Source organism: Nycticebus coucang, chromosome X (assembly GCF_027406575.1).
Source record: "Nycticebus coucang isolate mNycCou1 chromosome X, mNycCou1.pri, whole genome shotgun sequence".
Lineage (NCBI taxonomy): Eukaryota > Metazoa > Chordata > Mammalia > Primates > Lorisidae > Nycticebus > Nycticebus coucang.
In genome coordinates, this window is record NC_069804.1 from 137,632,101 (window position 1) to 137,646,045 (window position 13,945).

A 13,945-nucleotide genomic window follows, 5' to 3' on the forward strand; every position below is an offset into this window, starting at 1 on the left:
GGTATTCATCAGCAGTTCTGCCATTGCTCTTGTTTTCTCTAGTATTTCACAATATAAGCATAAGTTTAAATATGTAGAAAGGGACTTTGGTTGTTCATTACACGGGATTTTCTTAAGGCTCTTTGTAATTCTAGGTCACACAGATGTTATTTTCTATTCAGAAAAATAAAAAGAAAGCAATTGCCTTGCCTTTTTCCAACTCACAAGTCTGACTTGCTCTCCTATGCTCTGTGTTCTTAGCTAGTTCACACCATGAGTCATAAATACGCCAAGTCACTGAGCACTGAAGTGGGTGGTGTTTATACATTAAAAGCTCATTATAAAGTCTATATGAATGTGGGCTCTGTAGATGAGGATGGAGTTTTAAAGGCCTTGATAACACTGTTAAGTCCTCCTTGCCCAAACAGCAGAACCTGAGAGTAGGCAGGCCGTGCAGAGGCCACAAATACAAACTGTAATAGGTGAACCCTGAGTAACTCAAGATTGCTAAACAACTTCCTAGCTTAAGAGCTCTCCTCCTCAAGTCTGCTAGGGTGCCAGGAATCCATAAGCGCTTAATGAATTATCTAATAGAAAATTTTTGCTTTCAAAATGTTCACAATTCAGGTGAAAATGATATGCAATGACCAGTTCTAGTATAGAAGTTTAAACAAAATGCTATAGGATCACAGAGGAGGGACAATTCATTCTGCTTGAAAGAGGCAAGTCAGTAGAAAAAATCCAAGAGAAGCTACTCGGAGAACATGGCATTCGAAATGGGCCTTCGGAGATCAGTAGTATTATCAAAAGGTAGAGAAGGTGGGAAGTGATTCACAAGTGAAGAAAATCATAAGAGAAAATTCTCAGAGATGAGAATATGAACAATTCTTTTTCAGAAGGGTAAATAATTCAGGATGGCTCATGCGTGGAGGGATATGTGGCCTATCAGAAGGGTACAAGGGCCAGGCACAGTGGCTCACTCCTGTAATCCTAGCACTCCGGGAAGCTGAGGCAGGTAGATTGCCTAAGGTTCGAGACCAGCCTGAGCAAGAGTAAGACCTTGTCTCTAAAAATAGCTGAGTGTTGTGGGGGCACCTGTAGTCCCAGCTACTTGGGAGGCTGAGACAAGAGAATCACTTGAACCCAAGAGTTTGAGGTTGCTGTGAGCTGTGATGTCACAGTGCTCTATTGAGGGCAACAAGCAAGACTCTGTCTCAAAAAAAAAAAAAGTTACAAAAATAAGGAGGAAGAAGCCCTGTGCCAGAATTAATTATGTGTATATAAGCACATATATATGTATATGTCTATATATATACATGTGTATATATAAAAATGCATACGTGTATATACCTGTGTATATATAATAGCACAGTGCCTAGTATATTGTAGGGCATTGAATATTTTTGTTAGTTTGAGACACTCGAGTCTCACTATGTCACCCTGGGTAGAGTGCTGTGACGTCACAGCTCACAGCAACCTCCAACTCTTGGGCTTAAGTGATTCTCTTGCCTCAGCCTCCCAAGTAGGCAGGACTACAGGTGTCCACCACAACACCCGGCTATTTTTCTGTTGTTCTTGTAGTTGTCATTGTTGTTTGGCAGGCTGGGGCTGGGTTCAAACCTGCCAGCCCTGGTGTATGTGGCTGGCACCCTAGCCACTGAACTATAGGTGCCGAGCCTATTTTTTGGTTTTTTTTTTTTTTTTGAGACAGAGTCTTACTCTTTTGCCCTGGGTAGAGGGCCGTGGCATCAGCTTAAAGTATTATGGAAAATGAACGAGAGTATAGAAAGGGCTGGGAGAAAAGATGAAAGGCTGAACTAGGTCAGTGACAGGTAGGAAGGGAGTGGACTTGGAAGACTTTTGGGAATTAGAATTAGCAGAACTTGGTAATTGCAAGATATGGAAAATTGCGTAAGATTTGAAGGTCATACCATGTATGTATTCTGGTTCAAATAGAATGATAATGACATTTTAACCAAGATGGGGTACACAAGAAGGGTGGGATTTGAAGGGAAGAGATTAAAAATCCAGGTTTGAATAAGTTGAGTTCAAAGTACCTCTGAATGGCCCAGTGAACATATCTAGCAGAAAAACAGTGTGGGTAGCTCAGAAGAGACATAAAGACCGGATTGCTAGAAACTCTAAAGGTCAGGGGTTCTCATCCCTGGCTGCACATTAGAATCACCTAGGAATTAGACTCTGTCTCAACAAATGGAAAAATCCAAACAGGCCCACAGAAAACCTGCTGATTCCTAGGCTCCAGCCTAGCCCAAATCAATCAGTAACAGGGAAGGGAGGCGCTGCACAGCAGTGTATTGTAAAAGCTCCCCAGGTGAGTTTAGTATATAGTTAGTATTGAGATGCACCAACAGGGTGCGTAGTTATTACCAAGGGAGCGGAAACTGAAGAAAAATATAGAGTGGTTTGTTTAAAAAGTTATCAAGAAGCAAATGCTGGAAAAAAGCAACTTGTAAGGAACAGGCAGAAGAAAAGAAGGTAATAACGGAGACTGAAAAATAATGGCCAGAAAGATACAGACAGACCCAGAATAAAGTGGCCTCACGTGAGCAAACAAGAGAGCGTCCAAACAGAAGGAGTTGTGAGTTCAATAGCATCAAATCCTCAGTCATGCCTCAGAGTCTCGGCCTGGACTGGTTTAAAGATAAAATTAGCTGTCACCTATTAAAGAATGAGAACGTTCCGAGTAAAGGTCAAGAAAATTGTGCCTCTTTTGAATACAGTTCAGCCTTGAGGAGGGCCAGATGCCCAAGAAAGAAGCAAGGAGATGAAAAGCAGAGTGGCTGAGGGGAGTGCCAGAGGTAAACTCTGCCAGCCTCATGACTTCCCCGGCCTTCAGCCTTTGAATACCTAACTTTGAAGAACTACTTGAAAAATAACTAAAGCTATGCCTCACAGTCACCTTCTTGGGAAAAAATGGAAAGATACAGAGGTAGTTCATCAAAAAACCTAAGAAGCAAAGTAGTCCTCAGAAACAAAAGACTGGTGGTGGGGTGGGGTTGCTTAGCGCTTATAAGCAAACATTAGACCAATCACACTATAATGACTATAAAAGCTGTTATTCCTTCTAATCTCAGACTCTAGAGCCAGTCATGGGATGGTAAAGTGCTACTTCAGAGCTGCAGAAGGAATGTATTACAGTGCCACCTGCTGGTAATGCTAAGACCAGGAACAAGTTTTTTTACTTTGGAAAAAAAAAAAAAAAAATCATTAATTCCCCAAAGGTGAAGATTGAAGAGTACAGATAAATAAGCTTTATTCTGATTTATAATTGAGGATGATGTCTTATTCAGTAATTTTGTTATTCAAAAGACATTTCCAGAATTGAAAATAAAGCTCCGATTAAATCTTCCTATTGTAGCAAATGAAAAGCATGTGAACAGAAACATTAGCCTGGGACCAGCAAATCCCACCAACCTTGCCTCCTGCCGCCTTCCACTCCAAGGCCCGTTAACCAACATTTCCTTTCTAAATTCTCAATATACTTTCTTTAATTTTAAAATTGGGGACATATTCAAGATACCATCTGTCTAGCTACTTGTTTCTGTGCAAATATGTTTCCTTACTAGTTGAATCTTGTACTATCCTCTAGTCAATCTGGGATGTTCAATACTCAAAAATAGCCTGCCTGCACTTTACACATTCATACGTCTGCTCCTGCTGTTCCTTCTGCTCAGAATATCACCCTTATCACAGTTCCCCCACCCAATCTTCCCAATGTCAAATGATGCCTCTCTCATGAAGCCTTCCCTAATTACTCTCACCACCAACTGGAAATAATACCCCTTTCTCCATCCTCTCCTTTGAGGATGGGCTAGATCCAACATCAAACCAACATCCATTCAACCGTGTCTGTGCCTCTAATATAACTTACTATTTTATACCTTTTAAAAGAGTTGTAAACAAGATATATCCATGGTATAGTGAAAAGAACATGAACTTTGGAATTAGTCCATCATCTAAAAGCTGGATTTGCCACGTAAAGGTCAGGGAATCTCAGATACACTCATCCTCCCTGAGCTTTGTATTATAATGCCAACACAAAGACACAGCATAGAAGAATGTTTTGAAGAGCAGGACTCTGGAGTCAGATAAAGCTGGGTTGAAATTCTAGCTCTGCCAGTTCCCACACATTAAAAAGTAACACTCTAAGACTCAGTTTCCTTATCAATAAAGTCAGAGTAGGACCTAACTACCTCAGTATCTTTTATGAGGAGATAATTTATGAATGAAGTGCCTGGCACATAAGGGCATTCAATGCATGTTAGTTTCTCCCTTCCCATATGATTTACTAAGTTCCATGGGGGCAAAGAGTACCTCTTGTTCATTTCAGAATCACCCAGAGATGCCCAGGACAATTTTATGTACCTTGGTTGCATGTTTGATGAATTAATAAATCCCATGCTTCTAAGACATTCCATAGCAGAATTTCGTTTCAGTCAACTACTTGTCTTATTTTTCCACATAGCAGTAATGCCGAATACATGTCATTTATCTCAAGGGTTTAATGGGTGTCTCTTAAAACCACGTGTTTCCTGTCTGTAGTCATTTATGGACAGCAAACTTACAATATAGCTCTCATAAGTCACACCCACAGAGACAAGCAAGGCCAGACTCTTAGCCTGGGGGAAGGTCACTGAATGTCAAAGAATTCTTTTAGAGAACAGTCCTGGTGCAATCCTCACAAAACATCGACTTTCCTATCATGATTTCAAATAAATATATGGAAGCAAAAATAGAGCAAAAATCAGAATATGAACAAAAATTTTAAACTGCATATTCAGTATTCCTCTGATGAACTAGGGGTGTCATGTGTATCTGAAGAAATCTCTGAGTGCCAGCTTTCTCTGAGGACCAAGCACACTAAGGGTGTGCTTTTACAGAGCACATATTTCATTTAGGGGAAATTGTACCTGTAGAAGTCAGCAGACCCATAAGGGATGCACTTTAGCCTGACATGCCTACATGAATTGGGTTATTATAGAAACTCACCTAGCAGAAATAACAGCCATTCGAAGCTTGTCTCCATTCTGGCAGATACAATATCCTTTCATTCCAAAACAACATAGTAGAAAGGGGCCCATTCACTGCAGTTCTTGGCTGTTCTTGAGGATGGGCTAGATCCCAACATCAAAATTAATAAAAGGCTCAATTACTCTTCCTTCTCTCTCATTCTTTAACCTTATGGACAGTAACAAATCCAATATGATACCAAGGTTAGTAACCTCTGCATTTGGATGATGCTACACTACAGAGCTGGATTGGATCCCTATAGGAAATTGTTTTCATACTTTCCAGCTTTCATTGAATATTTTAATTTGCTTAATTATCCACACCTTTTCATTTAAAGTCAACCAGTATCATAGAGGACTTCAACATTGCAATCATATCAGATGTTGCTGATACTGTATAACAACCAAAATAATAATGACTGAGTTGTTAACTCTCATTATCTTCTCTGCCATTCTTTTACCGAACTTAATGAAATAGGCAAAGATTTTCACTTAATGAATTACCTTGCTGCAGATTCCTCTGCCTTTTCAATCCAAAGAACATACTCATCATAGTCAACCTGGGAATTTTCTTATGGTAAACAATGAGATGTTCTTCAGTTGGGTTTAGATTAGCCAAAACTTTTTAATTGACAACATGAAGTTCTTAAATGTGTAGTAAAAAAGGAATTCTAATATGCGTTTGGTAGAAACAGAAGTTGGTACAGTGATATTGTTGGGAAATTTGTCATCTCTTTTAAAGAAACCTCTATCCAACATTTCCACTTCTAGGAATCCACTCTACAAAATCATATGCTCTTCTAGTGCACTAAGATCTATGTAATAGAGTACTCCTTCAAGCACTGTTTTATAATAGCAAAACCTAAGGATAAAACTCCCATCTCCATAGAGCACAGATTTAATTTTATAGTAAGTCTATATGATGGAACACTGTACAGTATTTAAAGATATGAGTTAGATATGGCTCAGCGCCCGTAGCACAGTGGTTAAGGCGCCAGCCACATGCACTGAGGGTGGCAGGTTTGAACCCGGCTCAGGCCAGCTAAACAACAATGACAACTGCAACAAAAAATAGCAGGCGTTGTAGAGGGCACTTGTAGTTCCAGCTACTTGGGAGGCTGAGGCAAGAGAATCTCTGAAGCCCAAGAGTTTGAGGTTGCTGTGAGCTGTGATGCCACAGCACTCTATGGAGGGTGACATAGTGAACTCTGTCTCAATACAAAATAAAAATAAAAACAAAGATATGAGTTAGATATGAACTGCCAACGATTAGGGGTTATAGATAAAGATAACAAGTGAAATAACAAATCAAATTGAAGAATAGTGTATACAGTATAATTCTAAGTTTGAAAAATACATATACATCATCTATATACATATATATCAAAAGAAACTATCTTGAAGAATCTATGTGAAATTTATGATTAGTTATTCTGGGGTTGAAAGTGAAAGAGAGTTATTTTGCTATTACTGTGGCCTCAAACTACTGGGCTCAAGAGATCCTCCTAATTTTGCCTCCCACGTATCTAAGACTGCAGGCATATGCCACCACACCCCACCTATCTGAACGTTTATTAAGTGTGATACATGACTGCAATATGAAAAAATATTAAAACAATACAAGTCCTGGGCGGCGCCTGTGGCTCAGTGAGTAGGGCGCCGGCCCCATATGCCGAGGGTGGCGGGTTCAAACCCAGCCCCGGCCAAACTGCAACAAAAAAATAGCCGGGCGTTGTGGCGGGTGCCTGTAGTCCCAGCTGCTCGGGAGGCTGAGGCAAGAGAATCGCGTAAGCCCAAGAGTTAGAGGTTGCTGTGAGCCGTGTGACGCCACGGTACCCTACCGAGGGCGGTACAGTGAGACTCTGTCTCTACAAAAAAAAAAAAAAAACAATACAAGTCCTTGATTTCCAAAATATAGCACACAAGGGGGAGGCAAGGACAAAAACAGTAAAGAGCTATTTTTTGCTACATTCTGTGTCCAAAACAAGTGGAAATAAAAACACATACACTTGATTTGTACAAAGACAGAAGAGAAAGAAATAGCAACAACTAACTGATTATAACTAGAGTATGTGTCAGACCAGGAGTACGGAAGAGGTATAGCAATTTATTTTGTCTAAAATTTTCAATTTCTAATGATATATTTTATGTATTCAAAACCAAAATTCAGCCAGGCATGGTGGCTCGCACCTGTAATCCTAGCACTCTGGGAGGCTGAGGAGGGTGGACTGATTGAGCTCAGGAGTTCCAGACCAGCCTAAGCAAGGGCAAGACCTCGTCTCTAAAAATAGCTCAGTGTTATGGCGGGCACCTATAGTACCAGCTACTTGAGAGGCTGAGGCAAGAGGATTGCTTGAGCCCAAGAGTTGGGGGTTTCTGTGAGCTATGACACCACAGCACTCTGCCCAGGATAACGGAGTAAAATTCTGTCTTTAAAAAAAATGAATCAGGGTGGTGCCTGTGGCTCAAAGGAGTCGGGCACTGGCCCCACATGCCGGAGGTGGCGGGCTCAAACCCAGCCCCAGCCAAAAACTGCCAAAAAAAAAAAAAAATAATAATCGAAGATAAAAAATCAAATTGTAGGCTCAGCGCCTGTGGTTCAAGCAGCTAAGGTGCCAGCCACATACACCTGAACTGGCAGGTATGAATCCAGCCTGGGCCCACCAAACAACAATGACAGCTGCAACCAAAAAATAGCCAGGCATTGTGGCAGGCGCCTGTAGTCCCAGCTACTTGGGAGGTGGAGACAGGAGAATCACTTGAGCCCAGGAGTTGGAGGTTGCTATGAGCTGTGATGCCAGGGCACTCTACCCAGGGCAACAGCTTGAGGCTCTGTCTCCAAAAAAAAAAAGCAAATTGTATATGAATAGATGCAAATTAACTTATTTATATATTGAATTGATAGCAAAACCACAGAGAAAAATAATTTCACTCAAGCAACTTTTGAATACACACTGTGCAGCTTTATTGGGATGAATTCTAGGGGCAAAAAGATTTGCAAAATATGTAGTTTAGTGTAGGTTTGTCATTAGTGGTGATTTTGGTATAATTGTTCTAAAACTACTTTGTGTATAACTTATAGGATAAAACAAGTAAATATACTGATGTTGATGGGAATGAGGGTTCTCACTGTAAGAAAAGGGATATAAATATGAGGAAGAACCCTGTGATGCTGGATTTGAAGTGGAAGTATCTTAATGAAATCACAATTTTTTTAAAGAAATAAATACCATTTTTTACTAAAAGAAATCAGTACCAAAGTGCCCCAGCCCCCCTTTTGCTTTTCTGTCTTTTGCTTTTGGCACAGCAATAGAGTGCCATGGTTTCTGATGAGTCCCTCACTAAGGACTGGACTCAACATGCTTAGGGAAAGACTATCAAGGGCTTATCATCAGGGAGTGGTCACTAAAGGGTTAAGAATCAACAGTGATATTAAAAGATAATCAGTGCTAGGGAAACTTGTTAACATTTGGGCATCCAGCTAAAACTCTAGAAAGGTCCTATCTTAGGAGAGGAACATGCCATAAAATAGGGCCATACGCCCTCCATAACAAAACCTAAACCATAATTTATATAGCCAATCACTGATCCCAATGAGATTAAGTATTCTGAACAAGGGGGTTTTGATTTATTTTCCCTCCCCCTTGTCTCCACCGTAAGATAAGTGGAATGCTGCGCATACCATAAATAGTTCAATAGGCTATGCCTTGGCCAGATAAAAATCAATGATTAGAACCTTCAAATTACTTCTTCAGTTCCATCAGTAGCGGGAGCAGAGACCAAACCCCAGTGAGCCCTGAGCAGCCCCATCGCCACCGCCGGCCTAATTACCATTACATCCGGAGGAGCCACAGCTGCCGCAGGCGAGCCCAGTCACCATCATGGCAACCGTGACCAGCGAGGCCGAGACCCAGCAGCCGCCCGCCAGCCCAGCCCTCAGCGCTGCAGACACCGAACCCGGCACTTCCCGCAGCGGCGCAGGGAGCGGTGGCCTGGGCGGCCACACATTTGCGGCGCCTGCCAGAGGGGACAAGAACATCATTGCAAGGAAGGTTTTGGGAACAGTAAAATGGTTCAATGTAAGAAACGATATGGTTTCATCAACAGGAATGACACTAAGGAAGACGGATTTGTACACCAGACTGCCATATGAAGAATAACCCCAGGAAGTCCCCTCGCGGTGTAGGAGATGGAGAGACGGTGGAGTTGGATATTGTTGAAGGAGAAAAGGGTGCGGAGGCAGCAAACGTTACAGGCCCTGGTGGAATTCCAGTTCAAGGCAGTAAATGCGCAGCAGACCAGGACCATTATAGGTGCTATGAACGTGGCAGGAGTCCTCCACGCAATTTCCAGCAGAATTACCAGAATAGTGAGAGCGGGGGGGGGGGGGGGGGGAAGAAGGAGGGATCAGAGAGCCTCCTAAAAGCCAGGCCCAGGGATGGACAGCGCTCCTGAAGGCCAGGCCCAACACCAGCCCTACCGCAGGCAAAGGTTCCCACCTTACATGCAGAGACCCTGTGGGCGATGACCACAGTGTTCCAGCCCTCCTGTGCAGGAAGAAGGGATGGAGGGTGTTGACAACCAGGGTGCAAGAGAACAAGGTAGACCAGTAAGACAGAATATGTATCGGGGTTATAGACCACGATTCTGCAGGGGCCCTCCTCGCCAAAGACAGCCCAGAGAGGAGGGCAGTGAAGAGGATAGAGAGAATCAAGGAGATGAGACCCAAGGTCAGCCAGCAGCCGCCTCAAAGTCAGTACCGTCGCAGACGCCCAGAAAACCCTACACCACAAGATGGCAAAGAGACAAAAGCAGCTGATCCACCAGCTGAGAATTGGTCCCCTCCAGAGGCTGAGCAGGGCAGGGCTGAGTTAATGCTGCTCACCATCTCTACAAGCATCCGGTTTAGTCCAAGAAGAAGAAACGAATATGAAATTCCAACAATAAGAAATGAACAAAAGATTGGAGCTGAAGACCTTAAGTGCTTGCTTTTTGCCTATTGACCAGATAGCTAGAACCATCTGGGGTTTTTATTATTTTTACCTAAACAAGTCTTTTTGGTTATAAAAAATGTGTTGTTTTTTCCAAAAAGCCTGGTTTTTCCCAATATGCCTTTAAAAGTTTTTAAATTATTTCATATCTGGTCAAGTTGAGATTTTTAAGAACTTCATTTTTAATTTGTAATAAAAGTTTAAAACTTGACTTTTTAAAAAATGTCAACAAACTGCAAGGTCTTAAATAATTAAAAAAATCACTTCTTCAACAAGTGTGTTTTTATTCAGCTCAATTTTGGTCACAAGTTCTTTCTGACTAATGTCTCTCATCCCTGCCTACTCCTTTCTTGCTCTAAATTTTGTCTTATACTACAAACTTTGTCCTATACCACTTCCAGTGACCTAGCCACCCTTCTAATACCACTTTTCCTTCCCTCAAAGATCCAGTTTCCTCCAGAGAAGTTACCCTAATTAAAGAGATAAAATAACAAAGTCTCAGATTGTCTCTTTCAATTAAAGAATAGATCATGGGGAAATATTTTTATCCTTGATCATAGCTCATTAGAATAAATTTAAAAGGTGAAGTTTCAATAGCACCTTGTTGATCTGCTAACCTCGGCTACACTCCACATCTGAAGGGCACAATGTGAATATCCTAAAAGCAATATTACTTCTAAACAGCATTTTAAAATATTTTATTGTCTCTTTTGAAGAATTCAAAGCATAATAATTTCTTTTGTTTTTAATTATATGGCAATCAATTTCACAAGGGAAGTTATGTTGTTTACACTTGCAAATGGCCTAAGAGACTCTTTTCTAGCTTTTCCTACAAATGTAAGCTTGCATAACCTCTACTTTGCCTTAATAGTCATGATCGGTTATCTAACTGGAAATTCTAAAACCAACATATTTCTATGAAAACAAACTGCTACTCCCTCATCAACACTCAGAAAATTCCATAATCCTATAAACCAAAGCCTCAATATAATGTTCTTCTCTCATTACATGGAATTGAATGGTTCTGTAAATCCATTCCAAATGTTCTAAGCACCCATTGTATGCTAGCAAGTCTTCAGATCCTCCTTACCATTAGGAACTTCATCCTTGTAGATGATTCACATATTTTGGTAGCTCTACAATTTTTCTCCCACAATACCATTTCACTGAGAAGTCGTTTTCCTAAGTTTATTCTCCGGATGAATTGAGTGTAGATTAACCCATTTGGGGTACAAAATTAATAACCTCTCATTAAATTCACACCTTCTCCTCTGATATGGAGATTTAGCTTGGGAGAGCTAAATGCCAACAACTGCATAACATACCTCACATTTTTTTTTTCTTGTAACAGCAGCAAAAGCTAAAGACAAGCTAAAGGAACAATTTAATGCCCCAAATAATAAAGTCTATGTGTATTCTGAAGACACAGTTTTTCAGGTTAAAAAACAGCTAAACAGATCTTGAGTGACCTGTTCTTGAGGGAGAGTAATTTCTCCTACCCATCCTATTAAAAATTAGTTTTAGGTACACATGTCCTCTACTGGGAAAAGAAATAGGCATTTCTGTCATTGACCTTTATCAAGATATCAACCAATTTCCTTCCATAAAGAATGACGCCTTTAAGGAAAACTACTCTATTTTTATTTCTATTTCTACTACTCTATTTCTTTTTTTTTTATTTTTATTAAACCATAGCTGTGTACATTAGTATGATCATGGGGCACCATACACTTGGTTCATAGACCGTTTGACACATTTTCATCACACTAGTTAACAAAGCTTTCCTGGCATTTTCTTAGTTATTTTGCTAAGACCTTTACATTCCACATTTACTAGGATTCACATATACCCTTGTAAGATGCACCTCTACTACTCTATTTCTGATAGAGTAGTTTTTTTAAATGACCTTACCTATAGAGTCTTACATTTAGAAAATGTGAATACTGAAGGATATTAATGAATTTTCTGTGAAGACGACAAAAAATTCACACTTGGCTAATCAGCTAGAGTCCTTAAAATTAAATGCTGTGCATTTTAGTATGTTCTTAATACAACCAAGCCCTAGATACAGTTTTAGTGCCACCTTTGCTATTTTCTGAGCCAGGGCTGATGCTAGGGTTTGCCAAGTGTGAAGAAGGGGCATTACATGAAAAATACAGCTTGTGCTGGCCCTGCTAAAATTCATATACCATTCAAAACTAGGAGCTTCAACATGTGCCAAGAGTAAATTGAAATAAACCTCCCAGAACAAAAACCTAACCTGCATCTGTTATTAACTTCTTTTCCTTATTTGCCAAGTACAGAAGATGAAACTTGTATCCCTTGGTCCTCTGTCTTGTGCATAAAGGAGGCCACTAGCAACTGGAGTTGCAGGATCTCAGTGAAAGGGATACAAGGGATACAATTGTACAAATTTCTGTACAATTTCTGTACAATAAACTGTACAGAAATCCTTACAACTGGATCCATATCTGGCACTGAACAGTTACAAATGTCAATGAATAAAGGGTGCAATTGGTTCTTCATTTCTTGACTTGGGGGAGTGGAAGCAGGGAGAAAGATAAAAGCTGTGAGTTCCATGAGTGATTCCATGTACCTGAATCTCTAAAACTGGCAACAGGTAAAGGACCTCGCAAGCTGCATGAGGCAAAAATTTGTACAGATTTGCCAAAGCACTTTTTAATGTTCTTCCAAAAATAAGGCAACTCACATAGAACTATTATAATGAGAGTGCAAATAATTCTATTTTGTACATAAAATAATAACATTAACTAACAGATGTGTAAGAAGTGCAGGGCTGGAGAAGGCATTATCATAGGAGTGGCTGAACAGAAGGGCAGCCTCTAAAAAGAAAGAACCGCCCCAAAGTACCCCCATTTTCATCACCTTTAAGATTTCTTATTTATCCCATGCCCATTTTTTTGTGTTATGAAATAATAAACAAACACACAAACAAAAATGGTGCAGACAAGCACAAACCAACACCAACTTATTTATCTTTCCTGTCTGCTCCATCTATGCTATGCACAAAAGTAGGAAAGCTTAAAAGGAAAGAACTGTGGATTCAAACCATCACCACTGGCCAGACCTATCGGAAAAGTTTTGTCTCAACATTGTAATTGCCATTGTAGATGGGAAGAGGGAGACTAAAACCATTCAAGCACTTTAATTCTAAGGGAAATAACATTTGAGTAATGTTTCTTCAACAAAGCTGACTGCAGGCTCCATGCCCATAGTTCAGTGGTTAGGGCTCTGGCCACATACACCAAGGCTGGCAGGTTTGAACCCAGCCAGGCCTGCTAAAACAATAATGACAACTACAACAAAAAAATAGCCAGGCATTGTGGTGGGTGCTTGTAGCCCCAGTTACTTGGGAGGCTGAGGCAAGAGAATTGTTTAAGCCCAAGAGTTTGAGGTTGCTATGAACTGTGACGCAATGGCACTCTACAAGGGTGACAAAGTGAGACTCTGACTCCAAAAAAGAAAAAAAAGCTGACTGCAGATATGATACCATTGTCCATACTACCTCCGAAGTCAAAGACAGAAACCCTTAGCAAGCCACAAGTACAAAGAAAGGGCCTCAGGATTAAGAAGTTGATTTTTGGGGCGGCACCTGTGTCTCAGTGAATAGGGTGCTGGCCCCACATACCAAGGGTGGCAGGTTCGAACCTGGCCCCAGCCAAACTACAACAAAAAAATAGCCAGGAGTTGTGACGGGCACCTGTAATCCCAGCTACTTGGGAGGTCGAGGCAAGAGAATCGCCTAAGCCCAAGAGTTGGAGGTCGCTGTGAGCTATTACGCCACAGCACTCTACTGAGGGTGACAAAGTAAGACTCTGTCTCAAAAAAAAAAACCTTGATTTTGAATGACAACTGTGTGTTAATAACCTTCTCTCTCTCTAGATGTATCATTATATATAATACATGTGCACGCATATATACACA

At 40.8% G+C, this 13,945-nt stretch overlaps 1 pseudogene; it reads left to right on the forward strand.

The window, feature by feature from the left end:
• Positions 1–755: 755 nt before the first annotated feature.
• LOC128577020 (Y-box-binding protein 1-like) lies at positions 756–10,012 on the forward strand (annotated as a pseudogene).
• The last annotated feature ends 3,933 nt before the right edge of the window (positions 10,013–13,945 follow it).